At 43.5% G+C, this 23,586-nt stretch overlaps 1 long non-coding RNA gene across 1 annotated transcript in view; it reads right to left on the minus strand.

Moving 5' to 3' along the window:
- Positions 1 to 783: 783 nt before the first annotated feature.
- Positions 784 to 23,586, minus strand: part of LOC137208441 (uncharacterized) — a 158,635-nt gene continuing 135,832 nt past the window's right edge. Inside the window, exons 4-8 of the long non-coding RNA XR_010935639.1 lie at positions 11,386 to 11,562; positions 10,897 to 11,192; positions 6,851 to 6,953; positions 6,364 to 6,485; positions 784 to 1,465 (exon numbers count right to left, since the gene is read on the minus strand). This is a non-coding gene — a long non-coding RNA (uncharacterized lncRNA). The remainder of the gene's footprint in view (positions 1,466 to 6,363; positions 6,486 to 6,850; positions 6,954 to 10,896; positions 11,193 to 11,385; positions 11,563 to 23,586) is intronic.

Below are 23,586 nucleotides of genomic sequence, written 5' to 3' on the forward strand. Positions count from 1 at the left end.
ACTTCCCTGGTGGTACAGTGGTTAGGAATCAGCCTGCCAATGCAGGGGACATGGTTTTGAGCCCTGGTCCGGGAAGATCCCACAGGCCGCGGAGCAAATAAGCCCCTGTGCCGCAACTACTGAGCCCGCACGCCTAGAGCCTGTGCTCCGCAACAAGAGAAGCCACCAAAATGAGAAGCCTGTGCACTGAGAGGAAGAGTAGCCCCTGCTCGCCACAACTAGAGAAAGCCTATGCGCAGCAATGAAGACCCAACGCAACCAAACCAATTAATTAATTAATTAAAAACAAACAAACAACACACATCCTCGTGTAGAAAGGCAGAGTCCAAGGGAAGGCGTTAGAGACGATAAGGCAATCAATGTCTATTAAGCACCTACCACATTTTATCCATTTTCAATACGTTATTTCACTTAATGCACACAACGCACCCAAGAGACACATATTGGACCAAGAAACTAGGTTCAGAGAAGCTGTATGATTTGCCCAAGATCTTACTGCCCCTAAGATGTAGGTCAAGGGTTTGTACCTTGAATCTTCGGACTCTAAGCTTGAGCTCTGACCACTTACTTCACAATGTCACATCCTATCAGACAAAGTGGTTTTAGAGACCAGAACGCAGGCTGGGAATGAGACCTGGCTCTCATCCCTAATGTTAAAAGCGATGGGATAACTTTACTCCTCTGGGGTCGTTTTCTTATTCGGAAAAGAAAAATAAAGGGCTAGAATACTTGGGGTCAGCCTCTAATCCTATCCACAGTCCTGCAACTTATGGTCAGAGGTGGATTTACTGTGCAACTAATAAATCCGGAGCTTCAGAGCCCCTCGCTTGTATGGTTCCTGTGAGTGCTAGTTGTTATGGGGAGCTATAGAATGTTCTAGGTAGAGAGGAAAAGCCAGGAAGCATGTCTTCGTAAGCATCTCTGGTAAATTGCCTGAAGAGGTTTCAGGGGAAAGGTCCTGAATTTTTCCGCTTCCTGAAATTTGAAGTCTAAATAAATATTCACTTTTCTACCTAATTTGTGTTCACAGTTTTTTACCCTGTTTCCTAACGAAGGCTCACATATTGTATAAGTGCCAGGATGTGTCTCTCTGTGGTCCAGTGTAGGAAAAGGGGACAGAATAAGAAGGGAAACTAAGGCAGGGGCTTCAGAAGTCTCCGTAAGCTGCTAGGTGCCAACAAGGCTGCTGACCCGCTTTGTACTTCCAGTCCTGCCTGGAGGTGGTGGGCACCATGCACCCCCTCATCCCCCCTCAGACACACGACTACTTGGGACAGCTGCTATCCCACCTTAGAAGTACCTGAGATGTCACCCATGCCCATCGAACCTGAGTGCATATCCTCCCTGAATGGAAGTCTTTGATGAAAAACACCTTGTAAAAAAGCTGGCGATCCCCACTCATCAGCTCCGCACTTGGGAACCTCCCGGAGACAGTGGCAAAGAGAGGCCCCATAGGCAGGAGGCCCTGGAAAGGAAAGAATGTCTTTGAGAACCAGAGTTTCCGCAGCCTTTCAAACCTAACCTCTAAAGAACCAGTTGATAGCCAAGACCCCCTTCTGTACATTCTGCCACCTGCCCGACCCATGATTGCCAGCCCCTCTTTTTTGCTGTCTTTTCCATTCCCACCTGCTATGGTTCTCATGTCACAGTGGGGAGAAATCACAAGCAAGGGTGGGCAACACATTCTCAGATTGTGTCTGCATAAGAATCAAAGCCATAATCTGGATAATTCAGGGCAGAAAACTTACTTCTGTTTCAACAAGGCTGATAACTTATTTCAGACATTTTTCTCTTTGAAATGGCCTGATAATTGCTCCCAATTGCCACTTCACTATAAAAGGCAAGAGATAACCTCGGAGTTCCTTTCCCAAGCAGTTCAGTTATAAGGGGTAGTGCAGAGGTACCTCTGGCTGAGGTAGAATGAGTCTTTTCAAAGCATGCTACCATGTTTCTTGGAAACCTATCTTGACCTTAAAGCAGACTAGAGCTTGCAGAATTTAGATGCAGGGCCTGTGTCTGTCCCCTTTCTCCTTCCCACCATCCTGACCACCACCTCGGCCTCTGCCCTGACATCCACTTCTAATGGCCTTAAATCTCTGGGGCTCAGCTTCTTCTACAGCCGAGGCCTCGAGGCTCAGGAAGGGCTGGAATGAGGGTATCCGAGTCATGATGTGCTTATCTTCCAGAGACCAGCACTGCCCAGTAGAATTTCCTGTGTCGGAACTGTTCCACGGCCATGCTGTCTGATGTAGCAGCCACTAGTCCCAACTGGCAGCTGGGCATTTGAAATATGGCTAATATGGCCGAGGCAACTGAATTTTCAATTTTATTTAATTTTAATTAACTTAAATTGAATAGGCTCATGTGGCTAGTAGCCATCATGCTGGAGAACACAACCCTAGATCCTCAGATCGCATATGCCCTGAGCCTGTGGATCCGCTTCTGTTCCTGGATTTCAGAACAAATGTCATGAAGTGGGTGTCTTAATTCTGTGAGTGAGGAGGAGCTGGTGGTGTTGGACTTTCTGTAAACATCTGAAATGGGTCGCTTTGCCCTTATTGTTCTGTAATTGATATTAAAGTGAGAAGGAAACTCATATTTATTGAGTGCCCGCCAGACACTCAATATCTATTTATAATACATCATATATATATTATGTGTGTGTGTGTGTGTGTGACAAAAGTATCTTGCCACCTTCTGCCTCCCCAGGCCCTTGGCAACATCTGGTAGGCTGATAGGAGTAAAGATGAGGGATGCTAGATTAAAGAAACAAGAGAAGTAGAGAAAGGGGTACACCACATTGCCTATGAAAAAGCGGGAGCCTCTGGGGACAGGGCAATGGGTCGAAGATGTCTGAGAGGCAGGTGGAGGCTTTAGCCAGGCAGACACAAGTATTAAGGAGAAGAAGAGATGAGAGACTGGGGCAGCTGCTACCCAGTGTGGCGCCTTAGGGACTTACTAACTTGGGTCAAAGGTTTTAAGGCTGTTTTGCTCTGTGTAACAGGCTGCAATAATAGCTACCATGGCAAACACTTTCTAGACTATTCCCAGGCGCTCTTCTTTACATCTAGTCATACATTTAATCCTAGACTCTAGGCCTTGGCTGTAGGAGAAGCAGAGCCCCCAGAGGTTCAGCACCACTGGAAGCGGATGTTAGGGCAGAGGCGGGGGGGTGGTGAGGGCCATAGGAAAGAGAAAGGGGGCAGACACAGGCCCTGCATCTAAATTCTGCAAGCTCTGTTTAGTGTGCCTACAGTCAAGATAGGTTTCCAAGAAACAAGACAGCAGGCCTCGAAAGGATTCCTTCCGCTACGGTTGTTCTGCTTCTTGGAGATTCCAGTTCTGAGGCAAGCGCCTTCGTTTCACAGATAAAGAGACTGAGGCATGGAAATGACCTGAAAACTTGCCCAAGGACACACAACCGAGAAGTGAGGGAGTCAAAATTTGAATTTAGGCAGTTTGGTCCGTGGCTTATTCATACGTGTCCTGCCATTTGGAAGCCCTGCTTGTCATATTTAAAGAGACCTCCATATAGATAGACATTGCTTTTCAAGATATTTTGGAACTGATTTGTTTCTTTTGAGCCTGACGCAGGGTGGGAAGAAGAAAGTTATTTTGAGTTTTGTTTGAGGCCCATATATGACTCCCAATAGCTCTTAGCGGTATCTGTGATTATCCCTATTTTATAGATTCTGAGGAAGTGAATGATGTAGTCAAAATCACATCACAAGGATTTGAAGAAAAGTCTGTTGACTTTCCATGTTCTTTCAATTACACGGATGTGTTTTGCCTCCACACGTACACCTACAGACCTCTCTTAGCTTCTGAAAAAAAGTCATTGAAGTTTTTTACCTAAACACTGAATGAGTAAGAAGTTATTGAGAAGGTTTGACAGGAAGGAAACAGGCTACAGGTTCTGCCATTCTGTCTCCTGAAGCTGGCGGGCTCTTCCAGGGCAACTCCACGTTAATTATGACGGATAAGTCCCAAAGGGAGCCACGGCAAAATGAAGACGGTTTGCGGAAAATGAGATTTGTAAGCTGAAGCCAAAGGCATTGGATTCATGGAATCTATGCACGTTTCACAACTCTTCCTCCCTGAAGATGACTTGGAAAGCTTTAAAAAGGAAGATGCCCAGCGTCCAAGCCAAGGGTCCCAAACAGTAGGCCTGGGAAGTGGCCCCTGAGCCCCGGCCTAGGGACAAGGATGAGAGAAGGGACAGGTGTGCCTGTGACTGAGTGGCTTACCCTTCCACGGCGGCTCCACAGCACACAGCAAAGCGGCTGTGGCTAGCTGGGCACTGGAGGCTCTAGACCTGTGCGCAAATTCTGATTCTGGACCTTAGAATTGTGTGACTTGGACCATGTCAATTGATTTTCCCAAACTTTAGTTTTATCATCTGGAAAACGTTGGTATTTTGTGACTTTACTGCTACGTGTTGTATGGAATCGGTTTTGAGGATTATTTAAAATAATAATTGCCAGATTAAACTGGCAGGTGTTTACTGGCTTTCAAGAAATCTATTTAAGGATAAATTAAAAAGAAGAATGGAAATGAAACTGTCTGTCAGATATAGGACTATACCACCAGGAGAAATAATGAATTTTCCTCTGGAGATTTTAAATAATTTGTGATTTTTCCAAACACTGAGTACTGCCTTATCCTTTAAATTTTCCTTATAATTAAAGAAATTTGCCATGCCATTATTTTTTGACTAAGAGAAAAATCAATTATAAGTCATACTTTTAATTTTTAACGGAATTTTCATCAACAGTACCCTTTTATCAATGAGTAATTATATTTCTTAATTGCACAAATGTCTATCAAACATGATTCCTTTCAGATGCTACAAAGCACTGAACATTTCCTGAAAAGTCTGTTATCTGTTAAACGGCTGCCATGGAAGTTCTTTTAAAGGCTGAGTAAAAAAAACAGACCTGCATTAAAGCGCTTTAGAAGTATCAACAGAAGAGCTAATGAATTCTCTTCAAAGACATTAAAATAGTTTAGTTATGACTGTAACATTGAAGGAACGAATGGCTGTTGTTCTAACAAATAATTACTCCCCATACAAGCGAAGAGTCAAGTTATAGAGTGCTAATCCTTCCAACTTTACAGCAGAAATACCAAAGTCTGCAAGTGGGCACATGCATTCTTGGGTTTCATCCCCTGAAGAAAAAAAGCTGCCCTAATATGGAGTAATTGTTTGTCCTGCTCATTCAGACTGTGGTCAGCCAATGTCCAGGGGTGACCACTAGGAAATTCGCCTGTTTTATCCTGAGTTTTTACAAGAAACGGAAGGGACCCTTTTCCCAAGGAGAAGTTGAATTTAATGGCGCCTGAGTGTGCTAGCCCAGGATTCCCTGGAGCCCATCTTAGGGCTGGTACAGTTGCCAGTCAGCTCCAGCCGGTTGAGATGTTATCCCAATTGATGATCATATCTGCCTACTTTTCTATATACTGAGAAGGCCAAGTTGCTTCTGCCCTTTAATAAGCCGGCTCAGCTGTTTCAGTTTGCCTGGGGTGCTTAAGAGAAGGCTCATTAGTAGAGGCTGAAGTTGACCTTCGGGGGGGGCCTCCATCAGAGACATTCACACCAAGTGCTGGTGATGGGCCCGTGGTAACGGTGGGTGCTTTCTTTTACGGTCTACATCACATGATCAGTATTGCTACACATGTCTCCTGCCTGCGCCAGGTCAAGGTCTATTTCATCGACATCATTAATTTGGAAAGAGCTTGATTTTGATGTCAAAGAGACAGGAGTGGAGCTGCCGATTCCCAGCTGTGTGACCTTGGGAAGGTTAATGAACCTCTCTAAGCCCAGGGTTTTTTTCTACCTATACAATGAGAGTGATAAATCAATTTAATGTAAGGATTAAATGAGATGGTGCATATAGCTCACAGCACATAATAGGCCGACCTTAGGTCAGAAATAATAATTTAAAAAAATTAATTCTTTTCGTTCCTGGCCCACCTATAGTCACTTGTGTGGTAAATGATGCATTAAATTACAAAAAGTTAGAGTGTCGTATAGGGAAACCTGGATCTCTGGAAGATGATTGAACTATACCAAAGGTGTAATAATCAATTCCTTAGAAAAGCAGGTTACAAAACTGCCTGTACTTCTCATGCTTGTTATAAAAACACACACATGACGTACATAATCATATTAATGGGAAAAATCTTGGAGAATATGCAATCAGAGATTATCAATGGTTCCCATATGTGTGGTGAAATTTTTATCTTTTTGCATAAATAGATTTTCTAATTTTTCTTCAATGAATATGCATTACTTATGAAGTTAAAATCCACTTCTAAAACCATTTTGTAGTACTTAAATGGCATTGTTCATTTAAAATATACCTTTTTCCCTGTTCCTTCTTTCGTATTAGGACATCGCGGCTCCTGGTGTCCTAGAAGCTGTCCTCCCTGCATAGCAGCACAGGGGTGGCAGGTGCCCATGGCTGGCTCCTAAGGTCCTGGGTCTGAGAGACAAGAGAGGGGACCTAGTGAAGGGCCAAGGAGGAATGCCTCTTTATTATTCTGCTGCTGGGGAATTGCACTGACGGACTGAGCACTGACAGTGCGTTCAGGAAGCAAAACAAAGGAATCGTTCCTGAATAGCATTAGGCAGGAAGAGGAAAGGCCAACTCAAGGAATGGTCTTGCAGGCAGGAAACCTGTGTGGAAGCAGTGCTTATAAAGCATGCACAGGCAAGTCTATTACTCCTAGTTTTCTCCCGGTATCTCTACCTACCTACTCTGTCCTAATAGGACTGCCCCATCCCATGCATCTACACCATTCCATACCCCCAGATTCCCCCCGGCCCCTGCCCACACACAGGCATTACCAGGCAGTTCAAATCGTATTCACAGAAGATGGGCAGACCCACAAGGTAGGAGGACCTCCTTCCAGCCAGGTTGGATTGGGTGGGGGAATCTTCCTGGGGAACTCTAGAGGCAACACAGAAAGAGAGAGAATCCTAAACTTGGTGGAGAAGAAAAGCAAAGGTCTGAGTCAGGGAAGAGATGCCCTGGCACTCCGTTCAGTGGGCCAGCCGAGGCTGAAACAGAAACTGCAGGTGCCAGGCCAGAAGTGGGCAAGATTGGGAGCCTGCTCGGAAAGGAACCAAGTGGGTGAGCAGGTCAGTACAGCACAAGCACTTGAAGTCCTGAGAACCTGGATTCATCTGTCCTTCACCACTTCCTAGTTGCGACCTTGGGAGAGTCACTTCCCCTCCCTAAGCCCCAGTTCCTCATCTGAAAAAGTGAGCATGATTACAGGACCTTGCAGGTTGCTGGGAGGATTCAATCAGATGGGATGTGAGTTAGCGAGGTCTGGTTTAATAGGCTCATTCTGTGTGGCTCTGGGAGGGCCATGGAGCTTCAGTGGAGGTAGGGGAGCAATGACACTTCAAGGTAGAGGAGGGTGGGTGGGCTGCCCTGGGTGCAAGCGATAAGAGGACGCCCTTTCTGTAGAGGATTTACAGGCACTAATAAAACGGAATAGAAAGCACTGTTGCCAACACTGAATTAGTGAGTACCGAGTTGTGCCGGAGATTCTGAACAATATCAGTGATGAAACGTTCCCTGCCAGGGAGCTCTGCTCCACCTCTCACCTGTCCCACCCCAACGCCACCCTGCAGGACACTCTGGCCTGGAGAATTAGCAGATGAAACTGCACCCCTCCCACCACGAGGCCACCCTGCGTGCGAGCTCCTGGGTCAATTATCAGCCACTCCAACCCCCATCACACTCCTGCCCCAGTGGTTTTGAACAAGGAAGGGTAATTCAGGAGCAGACTCTAGTTCCATTTCTCGGTACAATGAACAGTGAGGCAATTCTAGACTGGGTGCCCGGGTGTGTTAACCATAACTTAGGGAAGGCAAAGAAGAAAGAGGTAACTGAAATAATCTCCTTTTTGGTCAGAGCCACTCTGCCAAAGTTCTCTCTGCCATTCCCCCAGTATTTCTGTCTGTGGCTTCTTCCCAGAAGCTTGCCATTCCCCAGGGACCCAGGAACGTCTCCCCTGATATATCTCTGGTGTGGTTCCACTCTGCAGTGATGCTCGGCCACTGGGATACAGGCAAGGCCTGGAGGCTCATCCTGGAGGGTGGGAGGGAAGCTGCAGGCAGAACAGAGGAACTGGACCAGGAGGCCGGGGGTGCTGAGGCCCCAGAAACACTTAAATCAAGGGTCACAAACTTGGTCACATGAATTCAATGAATGAAGCTGGCTGCCGTCAGAGGAAAAACACTGTGTAGCCTTGTCTGCTTGTTTCGAAGTTCTGGTTTTTTCAATGTACTATTCATTTTCCCACTTTGGCTGGGAATAAATATTTCTTCGACCTGCATCAGAAAAACAAAACACTCGGCTCTGTGATGAGGAGAAAATCGGGAGGGCAGGGGCAGTGTAGATGGAAGCTGGCTTGTCCCTTGTGAAGGGGGTGGCCGCTGCACTCTAGTCACTGCAGGAATGCGGGTGAATTAAAGCCAGGGCTCCTGATTTGACAAGAGAACCCAGAAGTCTGGACCGTCCCATGAACTCTTCTAAAATGAATGTTGGTTCCATAACAAATGACAACAATAGCACTGGAGGATCAGAGAAAGTACACCAGATATGGCCCTCAGGCCACTCGTTTTAGATGCCGCATCAAAGTTTGTTCTTTGTTCCCCAAGGGAGGTAAGGTAACAATTTCCTGTGGAGGCCAGGCCTTCCTAGAGTGGGTGCTGATGTCTCTTCCTGCCTGGGACTGGTCATATCTTGCAGCTGTGCTAGCTCACTTGCTGGTGAGATAATGACACCTTGCAGTCCCCGGGGGCTCAGTCCCTGGGGAGGATTCCAAGGTGGCAGATGGTGGTGCTGTTTTCTGCATCCTTTCTACTCCTCCCTGTGTTGAAAACTCTTCTTGTCCTGAAGGCCACGGCCAAAGACAGCTCCAGAATGTCTCTTCAGAAGGGATTTAGGGTTACCCAGCTTGTTGGAAGGAAGGGAGGACTTGAAACTGCCTTTGCATAGCGCTTTATTATATTAAGATTGAGAAGAGGCTGTGAACTGTCCTTATCAAATTTTGAAGCAAGGGCTGCCTGAGGCCATCATAATGTTTCCATCTCCCCAGCAAAAACATTCTTAGGATAGGATTGGATACAGCTCGTCACACAAAGGACGTTGATACACGAGGAGGTTTTACTGTGGTATCTGTCCCAGGAATAGCTGTGTGCTGGCAATGCTTTTAAGCCAAAGGAATTAATCTTTATTAGTGAAATGCCGCGATCATGGCACCCTCTGTTTAAAATCCTTTTAGGATTAGGTACAAAGACCCAGATCACTTGCAAAGCTCAGTTTGATCTGGCCTCTCCTTGCCTCACTGCCCTTATCTCCCACAACTCCTCCCCATACTGGGTAGTTTTTGCTTCCTTGAGTATGTTACACTCTCTTTGGCATGTCTTTATTTGGCTGACTTCTACCCATCCTTCAGGCCACCTGAGATGTCACTGCCTCCGGAAAGCCCTCCCACTCCCCCCAAAACTGGGCTAAGTATCCCTCCTATATACTCTCCCCAGTAAAACAATTTAGTTGTATTCTATCATGCTGTTGCAGGTTGGGGTCTCCAGAAAGCAAATGCAGAATTGTAGTTCGGAGTGGAAAAGACTGGGGAGTGTCAGTTGTGAAAAGAAAAGGGGAGTGTATTTGTTTCCTGTGGCTGCCGCGACGAATTATTACAAACGTGGGTGGCTTTATTCTCTCACAGTTCTCTAGGCCAGAAGTCCAAAAGCAAGGAGTCAGCAGGGCTGCACTCCCTCTGAAGGCTCCAGGGGAGAATTGGTTACTTTTCTCCGCCAGCTTCTGGGGACTCTGGACATCCTTAGCTGTGGCTGCATACGTCCAGTCTCCGCCTCCTCTGCCTTCTCTGTGTCTCTCTCTTCTGTGTGCCTCTCAGGAGATTACAGTTAAGGCCCATCCAGATAATCCATTATGATCTCTTCATCTGCAGATCCTTGACCTATTCAGATAGGCAAAGACTCTTTTTCCAAATAAGGTAATGTTCACAGATTCCAGGAACTAGGAGGTGGATATATATTGGGTTGGCCAAAAAGTTCGTTCGCGTTTTTCTGTAACATCTTACGGAAAAACCCGAACAAACTTTTGGCCAACCGTGTGTGTGTGTGTGTGTGTGTGTGTGTGTGTGTGTGTGTGTGTGTGTGTGTGTGTGTGTGTGTGTGTGTGTGTGTGTGTGTGTGTGTTTACCCAGTGGCCACCATTCAGCCCAGAAGAGGGAAGAAACATCCCCGTTGCCATCAGTGAGCCAAGTTTTGTGATGGATTCTTCTATCGTCAGCCCTGGCCCCAGGAGTGCCACCACTGAACCGCTTAGTGATGCTGGTCACTCCCTTCTCTCCAGCACATTCTCGGTGGCCTTGGGAGATAGTGTGTCCTCTGATGGGTCTTCTGGGCTCACTAATACAACCATCCCTGCAAGCCCGCTTCCCTGCACCTTTTCATTCTTCGTCTGTGTCTGCATGTGCACCGTTCAGTATGGGCCATTGTTTTCTCCCGGCTTCTAGAAGCCGCCCTAGCAGCAAGTTTGTATTGTTTCCTGGGGTGTTTCCTGTATCTTAAGAGAGTGACCAAAGTTTTAAAAAAAAAAAACCACTCTCCTTTATCTAGGCATATGTTCCAGTCCCCTTGATCCACCACCCGATCCCATCTTGCAGTTCCTTTGGGGTTGTGGCCCCTTTCTTCCCTTATCAGGCGCAGCATATCCCTGGCTGGGTTATGCTGTGACTTAACCCTGATGATAGGCCCAATGTCTAGGAGAGGAAGAGGGAGCCACGTGCTGTCTTTTCACGGTAAGCCCTCTGTACGGTCTACATGCGCAGAAGCGTGCTAGTTCTTACTTGAGAGTGGTGAGCTGCGCCGACAGGCTCAGAAGGTCAGAGGCGTCTGGGAGCATCCACCCAAATGCTCTAGTCCCATATGTCATGGTCCCAGGTTTTGCCAACTAGGCTGTGCCTTTGGCATAACAGCCCCGCTTTGGTTGAACAGTCAATGGTTTCTGATGTTCTGTGACACGGTTAAATCCTGCGTTCCATCTTCAGCTTTTCTGCTCACCCACAGTAGGAGGGCTTCTTTGTAGAGATTCCTTTCACACTTAGTTTCAACGGTTAACTGTTCTCAGTTTTTCATTATCTTCCTGTAGGGCATCAAGGAACTTAATGACAATCATCTAATTCCATCATCCTTATACTTACAGATCCCAATGTTCATTTCAAATGCTTGAATCAGTACATTCCCCCCTGCCTACATGCCATCCCAGCTCACTCTTGATGAAACTTCTGACAACTGGACGACCATCTAATGCCAAGGGCTATCTGCACACTACCTACCACCAGGGATGTGGGTCTTCATAGCCATCTGGGTGGTGAGTGATCCAGTCCCCAGACCTTTGTTTCGTCACTTGCTTTCTCAGGTCATTCTTGATACCAACTGTCGAAGTTGAGTTCTCTGAGAAGCAGATGCTGAAATGGAGTTAGAAGTGTGGAAAATTTATTGGAGAGTAACACCTGTGGAAGGGAAAGGAGACAAATCAGGATTGTGTAGAGAGCCATAGACCAGGATAAAGACATGACAAAGTTTTGGCCAACCCAACAAGAGCTCTGGAGGAAAGATTGCTAATACCATCTGAGACTGAGTGTACGACTGCTTTGCTCAGCCATGGACTGGGGAGTAAGTTTGCCAGATGAGAGGAGGCTCAGTTAAATTTGCCTTGCAGATAAATAATTTTTTAAATATAAGCACGTCCCATGCAATATTTGGTACATACTTAAACTAAAAAATATTCACTGCTAATCTGCAATGCAAATTTAACTGGGTGTCCTGTGTTTTTATTTGCTAAATCTGGCAACTCTAGCTGGGGGTCACCCCAAGAAGTGCATGCTCTCAGCTACCGCTGCTTTGCGCAGCCATCATCTGGGAGCTGCTGTGAGAATAGTGACCTTGGCTTATAAGCTGAGGTAGACCTGAAGGTGCTAAGGGCTGGAGGCTGTTAGCTAACCACACTTTAAAAAAATAAAAAATTTATTTATTTTCGCCCGCGTTGGGTCTTCATTGTGGTATGCGGGCTTCTCATTGCAGTGGCTTCTCTTGTTGTAGAGCGTGACTGCTAGGTGCGCGGGCTTCAGTAGTTGTGGCACGAGGGCTCCGTAGCTGTGGCTCGTGGGCTCTAGAGCGCAGGTCCAGTAGTTGCGGTGCACGGGCTTAGTTGCTCCGTGGCATGTGGGATCCTCCCGGACCAGGGATCAAACCCGTGTCCCCTGCATTGGCAGGCAGATTCCTAACCACTGTGCCACCAGGGAAGTCCCTAACCACGCTACTTACAGCTGGGCAACGAGTCCTTTCCTGAAGGGAGAACTGAACCGAAGATCTTTGTATCCACCACATTTCTTTGCTGTTTAACTATTGTCTTCCTTGCTAGATGGAAGCCCTGTGAGGGCTAGAACACTTTTCCTCTTGTTTATTGTTGTAACCCTAGTGCCTAACACAGGGCTTGAGCCGTGCCAGCTGCTCAATTATTACTTGTTAAATTGAATTGTACTTAAGGCTTCAGGGATCTGGGGGCATTTAGGGAGGACAGAGAGAAGTTATCTGTCCTGTCCCCAGCATCACACTCTGTGTTTGGCTGCCCCTTCGATGGCTCTCCATGCCACACGCGCAGGAAGCAGAGGGAACAGGTAGAAGGTTGGCTTCCAGGTGTGGAGTCTGTGTTCACCGCCACTGAATTTTACATCAGAGCTAATTTTTTATGGAATTAATTAAATACTTTCTAAGTAAGTAAAGAAGGTTCTAATTGAGGAAATTCAAGAGAGGTCTTGTACATGAAGGTTGGTGTTTGATGCTAACGTGTCGTGTCTGTTTATCTCCACGTCTACGTCTCACAGAAGGCCCAAACGCAACAGACCCTGAACAGAACTTAGGAGCTTTGCTTCCAGTACTGACCCTTCTCTTCTGTCATATAAGCCAGAAATCCTTGCTCCACCCAACTCTGGCGTGTGGTTTCCCAGCATGGAGGAAGTTTTTCAGATTCCACCTCATTTACTCTCTGAAAGTCGTCTTTTCCTCTCCATGCGCATTGCTGCTTTTGTAGATTAGATCTTCATCACCTCTTAATCAGGATAAGAGTATGCCAGTTGGCCTCTCTGCCTTTGGAATGACCCTCTCTCTAATCTGTCTTCCACACTATTGTCAGGCATTGAGCTTTAAGAATTGAAACTAAATGGCATGGCATCGAATCAATCAAATAATTGTACTCTCTTTCCTTAACTCTCTCCGTGGCTCCCCTCTCATCAGGATCACGTCCAAACTTCATCTATTGCTCTGCTTGCCAGAAAGGTTTCTTACTCTGCTTTTAAGCATGCAATCTGATGTTGTCACACTCTTAATTTACGTACTTTATTGACTCCCGCTGCCCATAGGATAAATCCCAGCTCTCCCCGCATGGATTATAAGGCCTTCTGTGGGCTGGACCAGCCTTCATTCCTGCCCTCAAACCCTCTGCTGTGGGTTATAGTCTCACAGATCACGTGCTATCATATCTGCCAGCCTTCATTCAAACTCTTCCCTCTGCCTGAAATTCCTCTCCCTCTGCCCTTCCTGTTGCCTAGATCAGCACTTCTCAGAGTTTCCCACGGCATCACCTTGGGATCATGTTAAAATTCCAATGCTGATTCATTAGGCCTCGAGAGGGGCCACAGGTTCTGTATTTCTAGACATTGATGCTGCTGGTCTCTGGACCACACTTTGAACAGCAAAGTCCTGGACGACACCTGACTTTCAAATGTCAGCAAAGGGTCATTATCTCTCTGAAGCCTTTCCTGAAGCTTCCAGGAAGAATCGACTACTTGTTTTCTTCCCACACCTATAGTTCCCCATGACCTTTATTGAAACACAGGTGACATTTGATTGCATTTTAACTCAGTGTCCATCTTCCTCTTCTAGACTGTAAGCTCCTTTCTGGCAGGGACCATGTCTTATCCATCCTTGGATTGCCAGCCCTTAGCACAGTGTATGGCATGGAGTCAGCATTCAGTTCAAGTGTGTTGAATGAACGAGTGTAGAGTCATCCTCGGCAACGTGAAAAGTATATTTACATTTAGAATTCTCTTTCTCCTCAACTTTCTGATGGAAGACTTGAGTACACTAAAATAGAACTCCTTTGGCTGCAAATACCCAACTCCAATTTACTTTCTCAAACTGGCTCAGGTAGCTGGGAGGGAGGGATTCTAAGAAGCTTGCAGAATTGAAGAAAGAGATGAACAACCAGGCCTCAGGAGGGCAGGGCCCAGAGACCTCAGACGCAGGGACTCAATGGCCTTTTCCTTAAGAGGCCTGAGTTGTCTTCTGCACATGCATTTTTCATTTCTGCTGGTCTCTGTTTCTTTTTGTGTTGGTCTTTGAATCCCCTACTGCAGACAGGCCTATTCCAAGCGGTTCGTGTGTGTGCACGTGTGTGTGGTGGGGTTGCAGTGGGGGACTGAGCAACAAGGTCTGTTAACAGGAGAAATGAGATGCAAATCTTGCTACTTTAAGAAGAACAGCTACTCTAGTCAACTCAATTGACAGTTCAGAAAAACCGTCATTAACATAGAGCGGGGAAAGGGGAGGGAGCCGGATCGGCAGAAAGGAGGCTGGATGCAGCGAGGCTATATTCATCTTCTCCCTTCTGCCTCCTGCTAGTGGCAAGTACTGTGCATCTGTTTGGAGTATCTGAACCAAATTTCCATCAGGGAGGGTAATTCGTCATGCCGCGTGCAGCATTCACCAGTGGCATGCTAGAAGCCGCACAGTAGCAACGCATGACTTTTGAACCACTGACCGGTTTTGGTTTTCTCATCTATGAAATATGACTAATACTAATACCCTCCTCACAGAGGTGTTGGGAGGCTTAAACAGAACTAAGCATGCAAAGCACTAACATTTATTGAGCTAAAAGCAAGCATGCAAAGCAGGGACCACTGTTCCTGTTTAGAGGTTCTGAGAGGTTCAGTAATTTGCCCTAGGTCACACAGCTTGTGATTATAGAGTGGGGTTTTAAACTCAGCCTGTCTGATTTCTGGGGCTTGTCCTCTTTTCACTAGAGCCATAAAGAGAAGTCTCCTCATACTGGGGTTCGAGGTAGAAAGGAGAAATGTCTCCCTACTTGCCATGACCTGTTATTACCGAGGAGCACAGTTTGACCACGGCTCCCCTGAGAGTCCCTGAGAGGGAGGAGGGAGGTGTTTGCCAAAGACCACACTCAGCAATTCTGTCTTTGCCATGATGCCTTTGCCTCTAAAAGAAACTACAAATGAGGGCAAACTCCTGGGAGTACATTTTTGTAATAGTAGAAATAGTTTACCGAAAAGAAATGCTTCTCCATGAAAAGAAAATGATCTAGCAATATTCCACATTTAAATACTGAATTATTTGCCTTGCAGTTGTTCTGTTGCCAGTTTTAAAACTCTGAACCAACTCCTTTCTCATGTCGCTATCTTGTACCAATTGCCTGGCTGGCTCAGGAAATAATAACAGCTAATGTTAGCCTAAGCAAAAACATGGCTAGCACAATTAACTGGTTGCTAAAAAGAAATAACATGATACACACTTAAGCCAATGAAGAAAACTTGGGGGATTATCCATCAGTTTATATTAGTCCCTTCAGGGCTTTCTTCAGATACACATAATCTGTAGAGAAGTCATATGCCATTTTTACCTACCTCAATTATTATCTATGTCTTTCAAGGACCTTTGGAGTAATCCACTCTAGTCATTACTCTATCACTCTTATTCTTGTAACTAACTTTGAGATAAAAACAAACAAAACAAAACCCACCCAGAAACAACAAGATAAAGGGGGGAAAAAAAACCAACCCAGAAGTATTTCCTTTCTTTCTTGAACGCTTTTCTATGATTATTTTTACACATTTGAGAACAATTTTGTCTTTATCATGATCTTAATCTCAGTAGCCATCAAGAAAAAATAGTGACAATGAACACATATACATCTCCTCTGAATTTCTTTAGTCACTCTGAAATTGTTTCTGGAAAAATCTAAGTTGAGTGGTTTGTCAGTATGACTGTCAACTGAAAATTCAGACTCTCGAGTGTCTGAAGAGATACCAAGAGCAACTGCCACATCCTGGGCATACACAGGTGCCAGGCAGAAGCCAGGACCTTTATAGGTTTCGACTCATTCGCTCCTAACAGCTACACGATCAGGTAGGGCTTTTCCTTATGACCATTTTACAGATGAGGAAATCAAGGCTTACGTCATCTTGCCTAAGGTCATCCAACTGGTAAATGAGGAGCTGTGATTTCAACCCACAACAATGATAAAATAATAATTAACATTTATTAAGTGTTTATCATCTTCCAGGAACTCTTCTAAATGCTTTACCCATATTAACTCAAGCATTAACTCATTAAGGATGTTGCCTTATTAAAATTGCCGTTGCTGGGGCAGTTTTCTGCTTGGAGAAGTGGAGGAGGCCACACTCCATGCATGGGGTCAGGTCAAAGGATCTCCAAAGTCATTTCCAAGTGGAAAATCAGTATGTCTAGGAGGAGCAGGGGCCTATGGCCCCAGGAAGCCCGGTCAATCGTGGGGCAGTACAGGCACTTCTTTGGCTGCTACCGGATGTCATTGAGCCTTGTCAAATGTTAAAGGCCAGTGCATACCAGTGCTGGTTATATTTACACAGTGAGCTAAAATTAGATGGCATGCTCTCCTGGCAACCGGGAAGATACAGGCTCTCATTTATCTAGCAATGCTAATTTTGGCAAAACCAAAAATGGTCCTTCTGCTGTTCTCAGCGGATAGGCATTCAACAACAATAACATCCTTTTCCTTCCTCTTCCTCTTCTCTACATTTCAGGAAATTTCAAATATAAATCCAGGCTGACTTTGGTTCAGGACAAATACTTATAGACGTGGAAACCTGATGGGGATCCTGTAGGCAGAAGGGTTTAGGGACTCCTCTGGATTAGAAGTAGAACAAAAATAAAATAAAAAATGTTACTGTTGGGCTTCCCTGGTGGCGCAGTGGTTGAGAATCCGCCTGCCAATGCAGGGGACACGGGTTTGTGCCCCGGTCCAGGAGGATCCCACATGCCGCAGAGCGGCTGGGCCCGTGAGCCATGGCCACTGGACCTGCGCATCCGGAGCCTGTGCTCCGCAATGGGTGAGGCCACAACAGTGAGAGGCCTGCGTACTGCCAAAAAAAAAAAAAGTTACTGTTTTTCATCAACACAGGAAGATCAATGAACTTAGAAGGGCACCAACTGGAGCACTGGCCTTGTGAGTGCAACTGGAACATTTAGGGGAGGGCTGAATGAAGGCCCCGAACTCCATGGTAAATGCCACCCAGGGTGGAAGCTGACCTAGATCCATCCTGGGCAGGGTCTGTGAATGTCACCATGTCTTTGAAGTGCTGCAGTCTGTCTTGAAAAAGAGTAATGTTTTATGGGTTCAACACGAAAGAGTGATGTGATCAATTAGTGATTTCTACTAAGGAGTAATAGCAGGAGATGTGGCAGGTATTTGTGATACATCCAACAGACCTACTGATTGGGAATGAGAAGAACCCATATTGAGAAGTTAAATAGACTTGGGTTTAAGCTAATGATACATCTGGGTAGCCTCTGAAGGTAGAAGAGAGTCAACTTGAATTTACTGCTTAACCCTAGACTTGTCCTTAAAGGATGCTATGGTATGAATGTTTGTATTCTCCCCAAATTTATATGTTGAAATCCTAATGCCTGATATGATGGTACTAGAAGGTGGGGCCTTTGGGAGGTGCTTAGGTCCTGAAGGTGGAGCCCTTATGAATGGGATTAGAGCCCTTATAAAAGATTCCCCAGAGAGCTTACTGGTGCCTTCCACCATGTGAGGACACAGGGATAAGGTGCCAGACACAGACCAGGAAGAGAGCCCTCACCAGAAGGTAACCATCCCGGCACCTTGATCTTGACTTCTCAACCTCCAGAACTGTCAGCAGTTAATGTCTGCTCTTTATAAGTCACCCAGTCTGTGGTATTTTGTTATAGCAACCCAAACAGATTAAGACATGGGTTATCAGGGAAGCCAGCCATGGTGACATTTGTATTGAGTACTTGGTATCTTAGGATGGCTAAATGAATAAACAGAGAAGATATAGAAAGAACATCTGGAAAATTAGTGAAGTTTTCAATAAAGTGTAACAATGATAATATTAGAGGTGTTAGAAGGATAGAAGACTGGAAAATGAAAGAAAATCATCTTAAATCAGGGGGTTTTAAAATACATATCTGAAAAATAAAACTTTGTTCATTTTTCCATTCTTGTCCCTCTTTTGATTTGTACTTGTATTATTATGTTAAGCTTTTGTTGAAATATGATACCCGCCCTGCCCCTGCACTTTGTCATTTATATTTTGGCTTTTTGGTGGTGTCTCTTGACATGTAAATGTGTATTATGTGTGCACGTGCATGTCTTTAAAGAGTTAAATTTATCAACCTACACTTTATGGCTGAATTTGTGTCAAACTTAGAGAGTTCTCTTTTTCTAATACTTTTATGGGTTACTTTCTCATTCAAATCTTTGATCTACCTCGAATTTATTTTGATGTATGGTATGCTCCATGGATTCAATTTTATTCTTCTCCAGCTGGCTGCCCATTTGTCTGAGCATTATTTGTTGAATAATACTTTTTTCTTACTAACTTGAAGTGTCCTTTTAAAAATTTACTAAATTTCTCAATTTATTTGGATCTGACCTGGCTTTTTATTCTGATCCACTTATTTGCTAATTCATTTACCACATTGCTTAAATTATTGTAGCTTCATAACACGTATTACTACCCACTCCTATTACTTTTCTTTTTTCAGAATATCTTTGGCTAAATTTCTTCCCATGTGAAATTTAGAACTAGGTTGTCTAGTTTCAAATAATTCCTATTAGCAATTTTATTGCATAGTGTTTAAAGATGATAGGCCAAGTTTGGGAGAACTGACATTTTTATGACCTGATGTTTCCTATCGAAGAACAAAGGATACTTCTCTATTTGTTTGAGTCTTTTGTGTCCTCTGTCATATGTTTCTCATAAACAATATACACTTGGATTTATCTTTTATAAATAAAAATATTTTGTGTGGTAAAATACACATAATATAATAATATAAAGTTTACAATCTTAACCATTTTCAAGTGTTCAGTGATATTAAAGACATTTATCATGTTATGCAATCACCACCACCATCCATCTTCATAACTCTTTTAAAACTGAATTTAGTCTTATCTTTTAACAGATGATTTTAACCCATTTACAATTGTTGATATGACTGATATATTAGAAATTAGGTCCTTCATGTTATTTTATATTATATGTGGTAGGAATAATAATGACCTTATGCTTTCTGTTTTAGAGCTTAAATAAAATCACTGTGTGATTTGTGTTTGCTTTGCTCAATTTGTCTTTGTGTTAGTGGCACACTATTTTGATTACTTTAACTTATGAGTAAGTCTTCATGTCTGGTAATATAAGTCCTCCAATTTACTGTATTCTTTTCATATTTTTATTAAATATCTAGTGAACTGCATTTTAGTTCAAGTGATAGATACAAATATGCATGCATGTACACATACATACATACATAAATGGTGTTCTGGACCCCTTCTCACAAGTTTGCTGCATTGGTTCTGGGCATTCAGGTAGGTTAGGACATTTTGTAGGAACTTGGTTTATACTGATTTCTACACCTCATTCCTTATCCCTGATCAAAATAACCTACAGTCAAAGACAAAACAGGAATTCCTCCTCCCCAAGGGCTGGACTTCTGAGAGTTGGAGGGATAGAAGAACAGCAAAGGGGACAGGAGAGCTGTCATAATTGTTAAAGGGAATCAGCCTCTCAGAAATTTCCCAGATCAGGTACAATCTAAAGAGGGGTCAGACAGAGAAAGACAAATATCATATGATATTGCTTATATGTGGAATCTAAAAAAAAGGGTACAAATGAACTTATCTACAAAACAGAAATAGAGTTACAGATATAGAAAACAAACTTATGGTTACCAGGGGGTAAAGGATGGGGAGGGATAAATTGGAAGATTGGTGTTGATATATACATACTACTATACATAAAATAGATAACTAATAAGGACCTACTGTATAGCACAGGGAACTGTAATCAATACTCTGTAATGGCCTGCATGGGAAAAGAATCTAAAAAAGAGTGGATATAATATATGTATTTGTATAATAGATTCACTTTGCTGTACACCTGAAACTAGTACAACATTATAAATCAACTATACTACAATAAAAATTTAAAAAATAAATAAATAAAGAGGGGTCAGAATTTCAAAGCTCACCTGAGACAGCGGCCATTCCCATTAGCTTAACTACTTATGGGTAATAAAATGATTTGTAATCAGAACACCTGGGCTTAAATCCCAGATCTTCCACTTACTGTGTAATGTTGGGTAAATCATTCAACCTCACTAAGTTTTGTTATCCATAGATGGGGATATTATTATTTTCTTTGCATATATCATAGGATAATTTTAATATAGTCACAAATGACAGGGAACAAGGAAGAGGAACATGGCTGTGGAGAGAATGTATGTGATGTAGGCAAGATTCAGGGCTACAGTCAAAATTCCCAGTGGTAAAGGGTCAGAACTGGAGCTCATGGCAGGCAGCCAAAGCTCAAGATTGGCCACAAAACCGGGTCAGCATGACGGAGGTTGGGAGGAGGTTTAGCCCAGTGATCATGTGGTGGAAAGCAGGGTGCATAGGGATAGTAGAGTATGCATGTACATCACAAAGAATGACCTGGTAGTCAGGGAGAGACAATGATGCAAAAGAAAAAGCCAAATCATAGGTAAGATGAGAAGGAGAGAAAGGAGGGTCAATATTTTTTCATTTGAACCAGGAGGCAGGAAGCAGCAGTTAGGGGCAGATGTAGTAAGATGCTAAAAATGCTCATGGGAAGATCAGAGAGTTCCTACCCAATGTTTGCTATTTTTCCCAATGTAAAATGAGATAAAGTCATCTGTTGAATGTAGGGGTGGAGGAGTATTGAGAAGAGAGGAAAGATGTAGTGGCTAACTTTTTTTTTGTATAATCCAAGCTTAGGGAAAGCGGCAGGGCTTTACCATTTAAATATGGTAAAGTGTAGACATATCAAATACCTCCCTCATGATTGACCTTCTGTCACCGTAACTTCCCTTGCTTTCTTCCTACACCCCATCTTTACCCTCCCATCCTTCCCAGTATCCATTTCCTGCTCTCAGTCAATTCCTCTCTTTCTCACAGCCTTCTGCTCCTCTGCCACTTCTCATGTCCTTCAAATTGCTCCCTTAAACTTCACTGAGATTTGTTTTTAATATCTTAGACAATATAGCTTGGGGAGGAATTGAATTTTTTATAATTTTATCTTATTTTCTTTGTTGGCTTCTTAGTTTTAACTCTTTGTTTTGTCATTTTATTGATTACTTTAGGAGTTAGAGAATTCATCATTAACTAATCAGACTCTATGTTCAAGTGATAATATGCCACTTCATGTGTAGTATAAGAACCGTACGACAATATACTCTTACTTCTCCCTTCTCAGATTTTATAGTACAGTTGTCGTACATTTTACAAACACGTATGTGTGTGTACATGCATGCATGCACACACTCACTATAAATCCCATACTACATCATTATACTTTCTGTTTAAACAATTATCCTTAAAAAGAGTTTAAATAATAATTAAAAAAACCTTATTTTTTAACATCTTTATTGGAGTATAATTGCTTTACAATGGTGTGTTAGTTTCTGCTTTATAACAAAGTGAATCAGCTATACATATACATATACCTCCATATCTCCTCCCTCTTGCATCTCTCCCCCACCTTCCCTATCTCACCCTTCTAGATGGTCAAAAAGCACTGAGATGATCTCCCTGTGCTATGCGGCTGCTTCCTACTAGCTATCTATTTTATATTTGGTAGTATATATAAGCCCATGCCACTGTCTCACTTCGTCCCAGCATACCCGTCCCCTTCCCTGTGTCCTCAAGTCCATTCTCTACGTCTGCATCTTTATTCCTGTCTTGCCCCTAGGTTCTTCATAACCTTTTTTTTTTTTGATTCCATATATATGTGTTAGCGTATGGTATTTGTCTTCCCCTTTCTGACTTACTACACTCTGTATGACATTCTCCAGGTCCATCCACCTCACTACAAATAACTCAGTTTCATTTCTTTTTTTTTTTTTTTTGCCAAGTCAGAAATTTATTTTCTTATAAAGTGTTGGATTAAACCAGAGGAGCATAATCCTTAAATACAACATTTTAAACTTCAAAACAAAGCAAAACCCAAACCATACTCAAAGATATTATTTTCTGTGATGGTCCAAGAAAGTGATGTACTATATTTAAAAGTTTTTACTGGTGTCTTTAGTTCAGATTTTTCTTTCTTTTTTTTTTTTTTTAACATCTTTATTGGGGTATAATTGCTTTACAATGGTGTGTTAGTTTCTGCTTTATAACAAAGTGAATCAGTTATACATATACATATGTTCCCATATCTCTTCCCTCTTGCGTCTCCCTCCCTCCCACCCTCCCTATCCCACCCCTCCAGGCTGTCACAAAGCACCGAGCCAATATCCCTGTGCCATGCGGCTGCTTCCCACTAGCTATCTACCTTACTACGTTTGTTAGTGTGTATATGTCCATGACTCTCTCTCGCCCCGTCACAGCTCACCCTTCCCCCTCCCCATAACCTCAAGTCCGTTCTCTAGGAGGTCTGCGTCTTTATTCCTGCCTTACCCCTAGGTTCTTCATGACATTTTTTTTCCTTAAATTCCATATATATGTGTTAGCATACGGTATTTGTCTTTTTCTTTCTGACTTACTTCACTGTGTATGACAGACTCTAGGTCTATCCACCTCATTACAAATAGCTCAATTTCGTTTCTTTTTATGGCTGAGTAATATTCCATTGTATATATGTGCCACAGCTTCTTTATCCATTCATCCGATGATGGGCACTTAGGGTGTTTCCATCTCCGGGCTATTGTAAATAGAGCTGCAATGAACATTTTGGTACATGACTCTTTTTGAATTTCGGTTTTCTCAGTGTATATGCCCAGTAGTGGGATTGCTGGGTCATATGGTAGTTCTATTTGTAGTTTTTTAAGGAACCTCCATACTGTTCTCCATAGTGGCTGAACCAATTCACATTCCCACCAGCAGTGCAAGAGGGTTCCTTTTTCTCCACACCCTCTCCAGCATTTATTGTTTCTAGATTTTTTGATGATGGCCATTCTGACTGGTGTGAGATGATATCTCATTGTAGTTCTGATTTGCATTTCTCTAATGATTAATGATGTTGAGTATTCTTTCATGTGTTTGTTGGCAATCTGTATATATTCTTTGGAGAAATGTCTATTTAGATCTTCTGCCCATTTTTGGATTGGGTTGTTTTTTTGATATTGAGCTGAATGAGATACTCATCAATTTTGGAGATTAATCCTTTGTCACTTGCTTCATTTACAAATATTTTCTCCAGTCTAAGGGTTGTCTT

Source organism: Pseudorca crassidens, chromosome 16 (genome assembly GCF_039906515.1).
Source record: "Pseudorca crassidens isolate mPseCra1 chromosome 16, mPseCra1.hap1, whole genome shotgun sequence".
Classification (NCBI taxonomy): Eukaryota; Metazoa; Chordata; class Mammalia; order Artiodactyla; family Delphinidae; genus Pseudorca; species Pseudorca crassidens.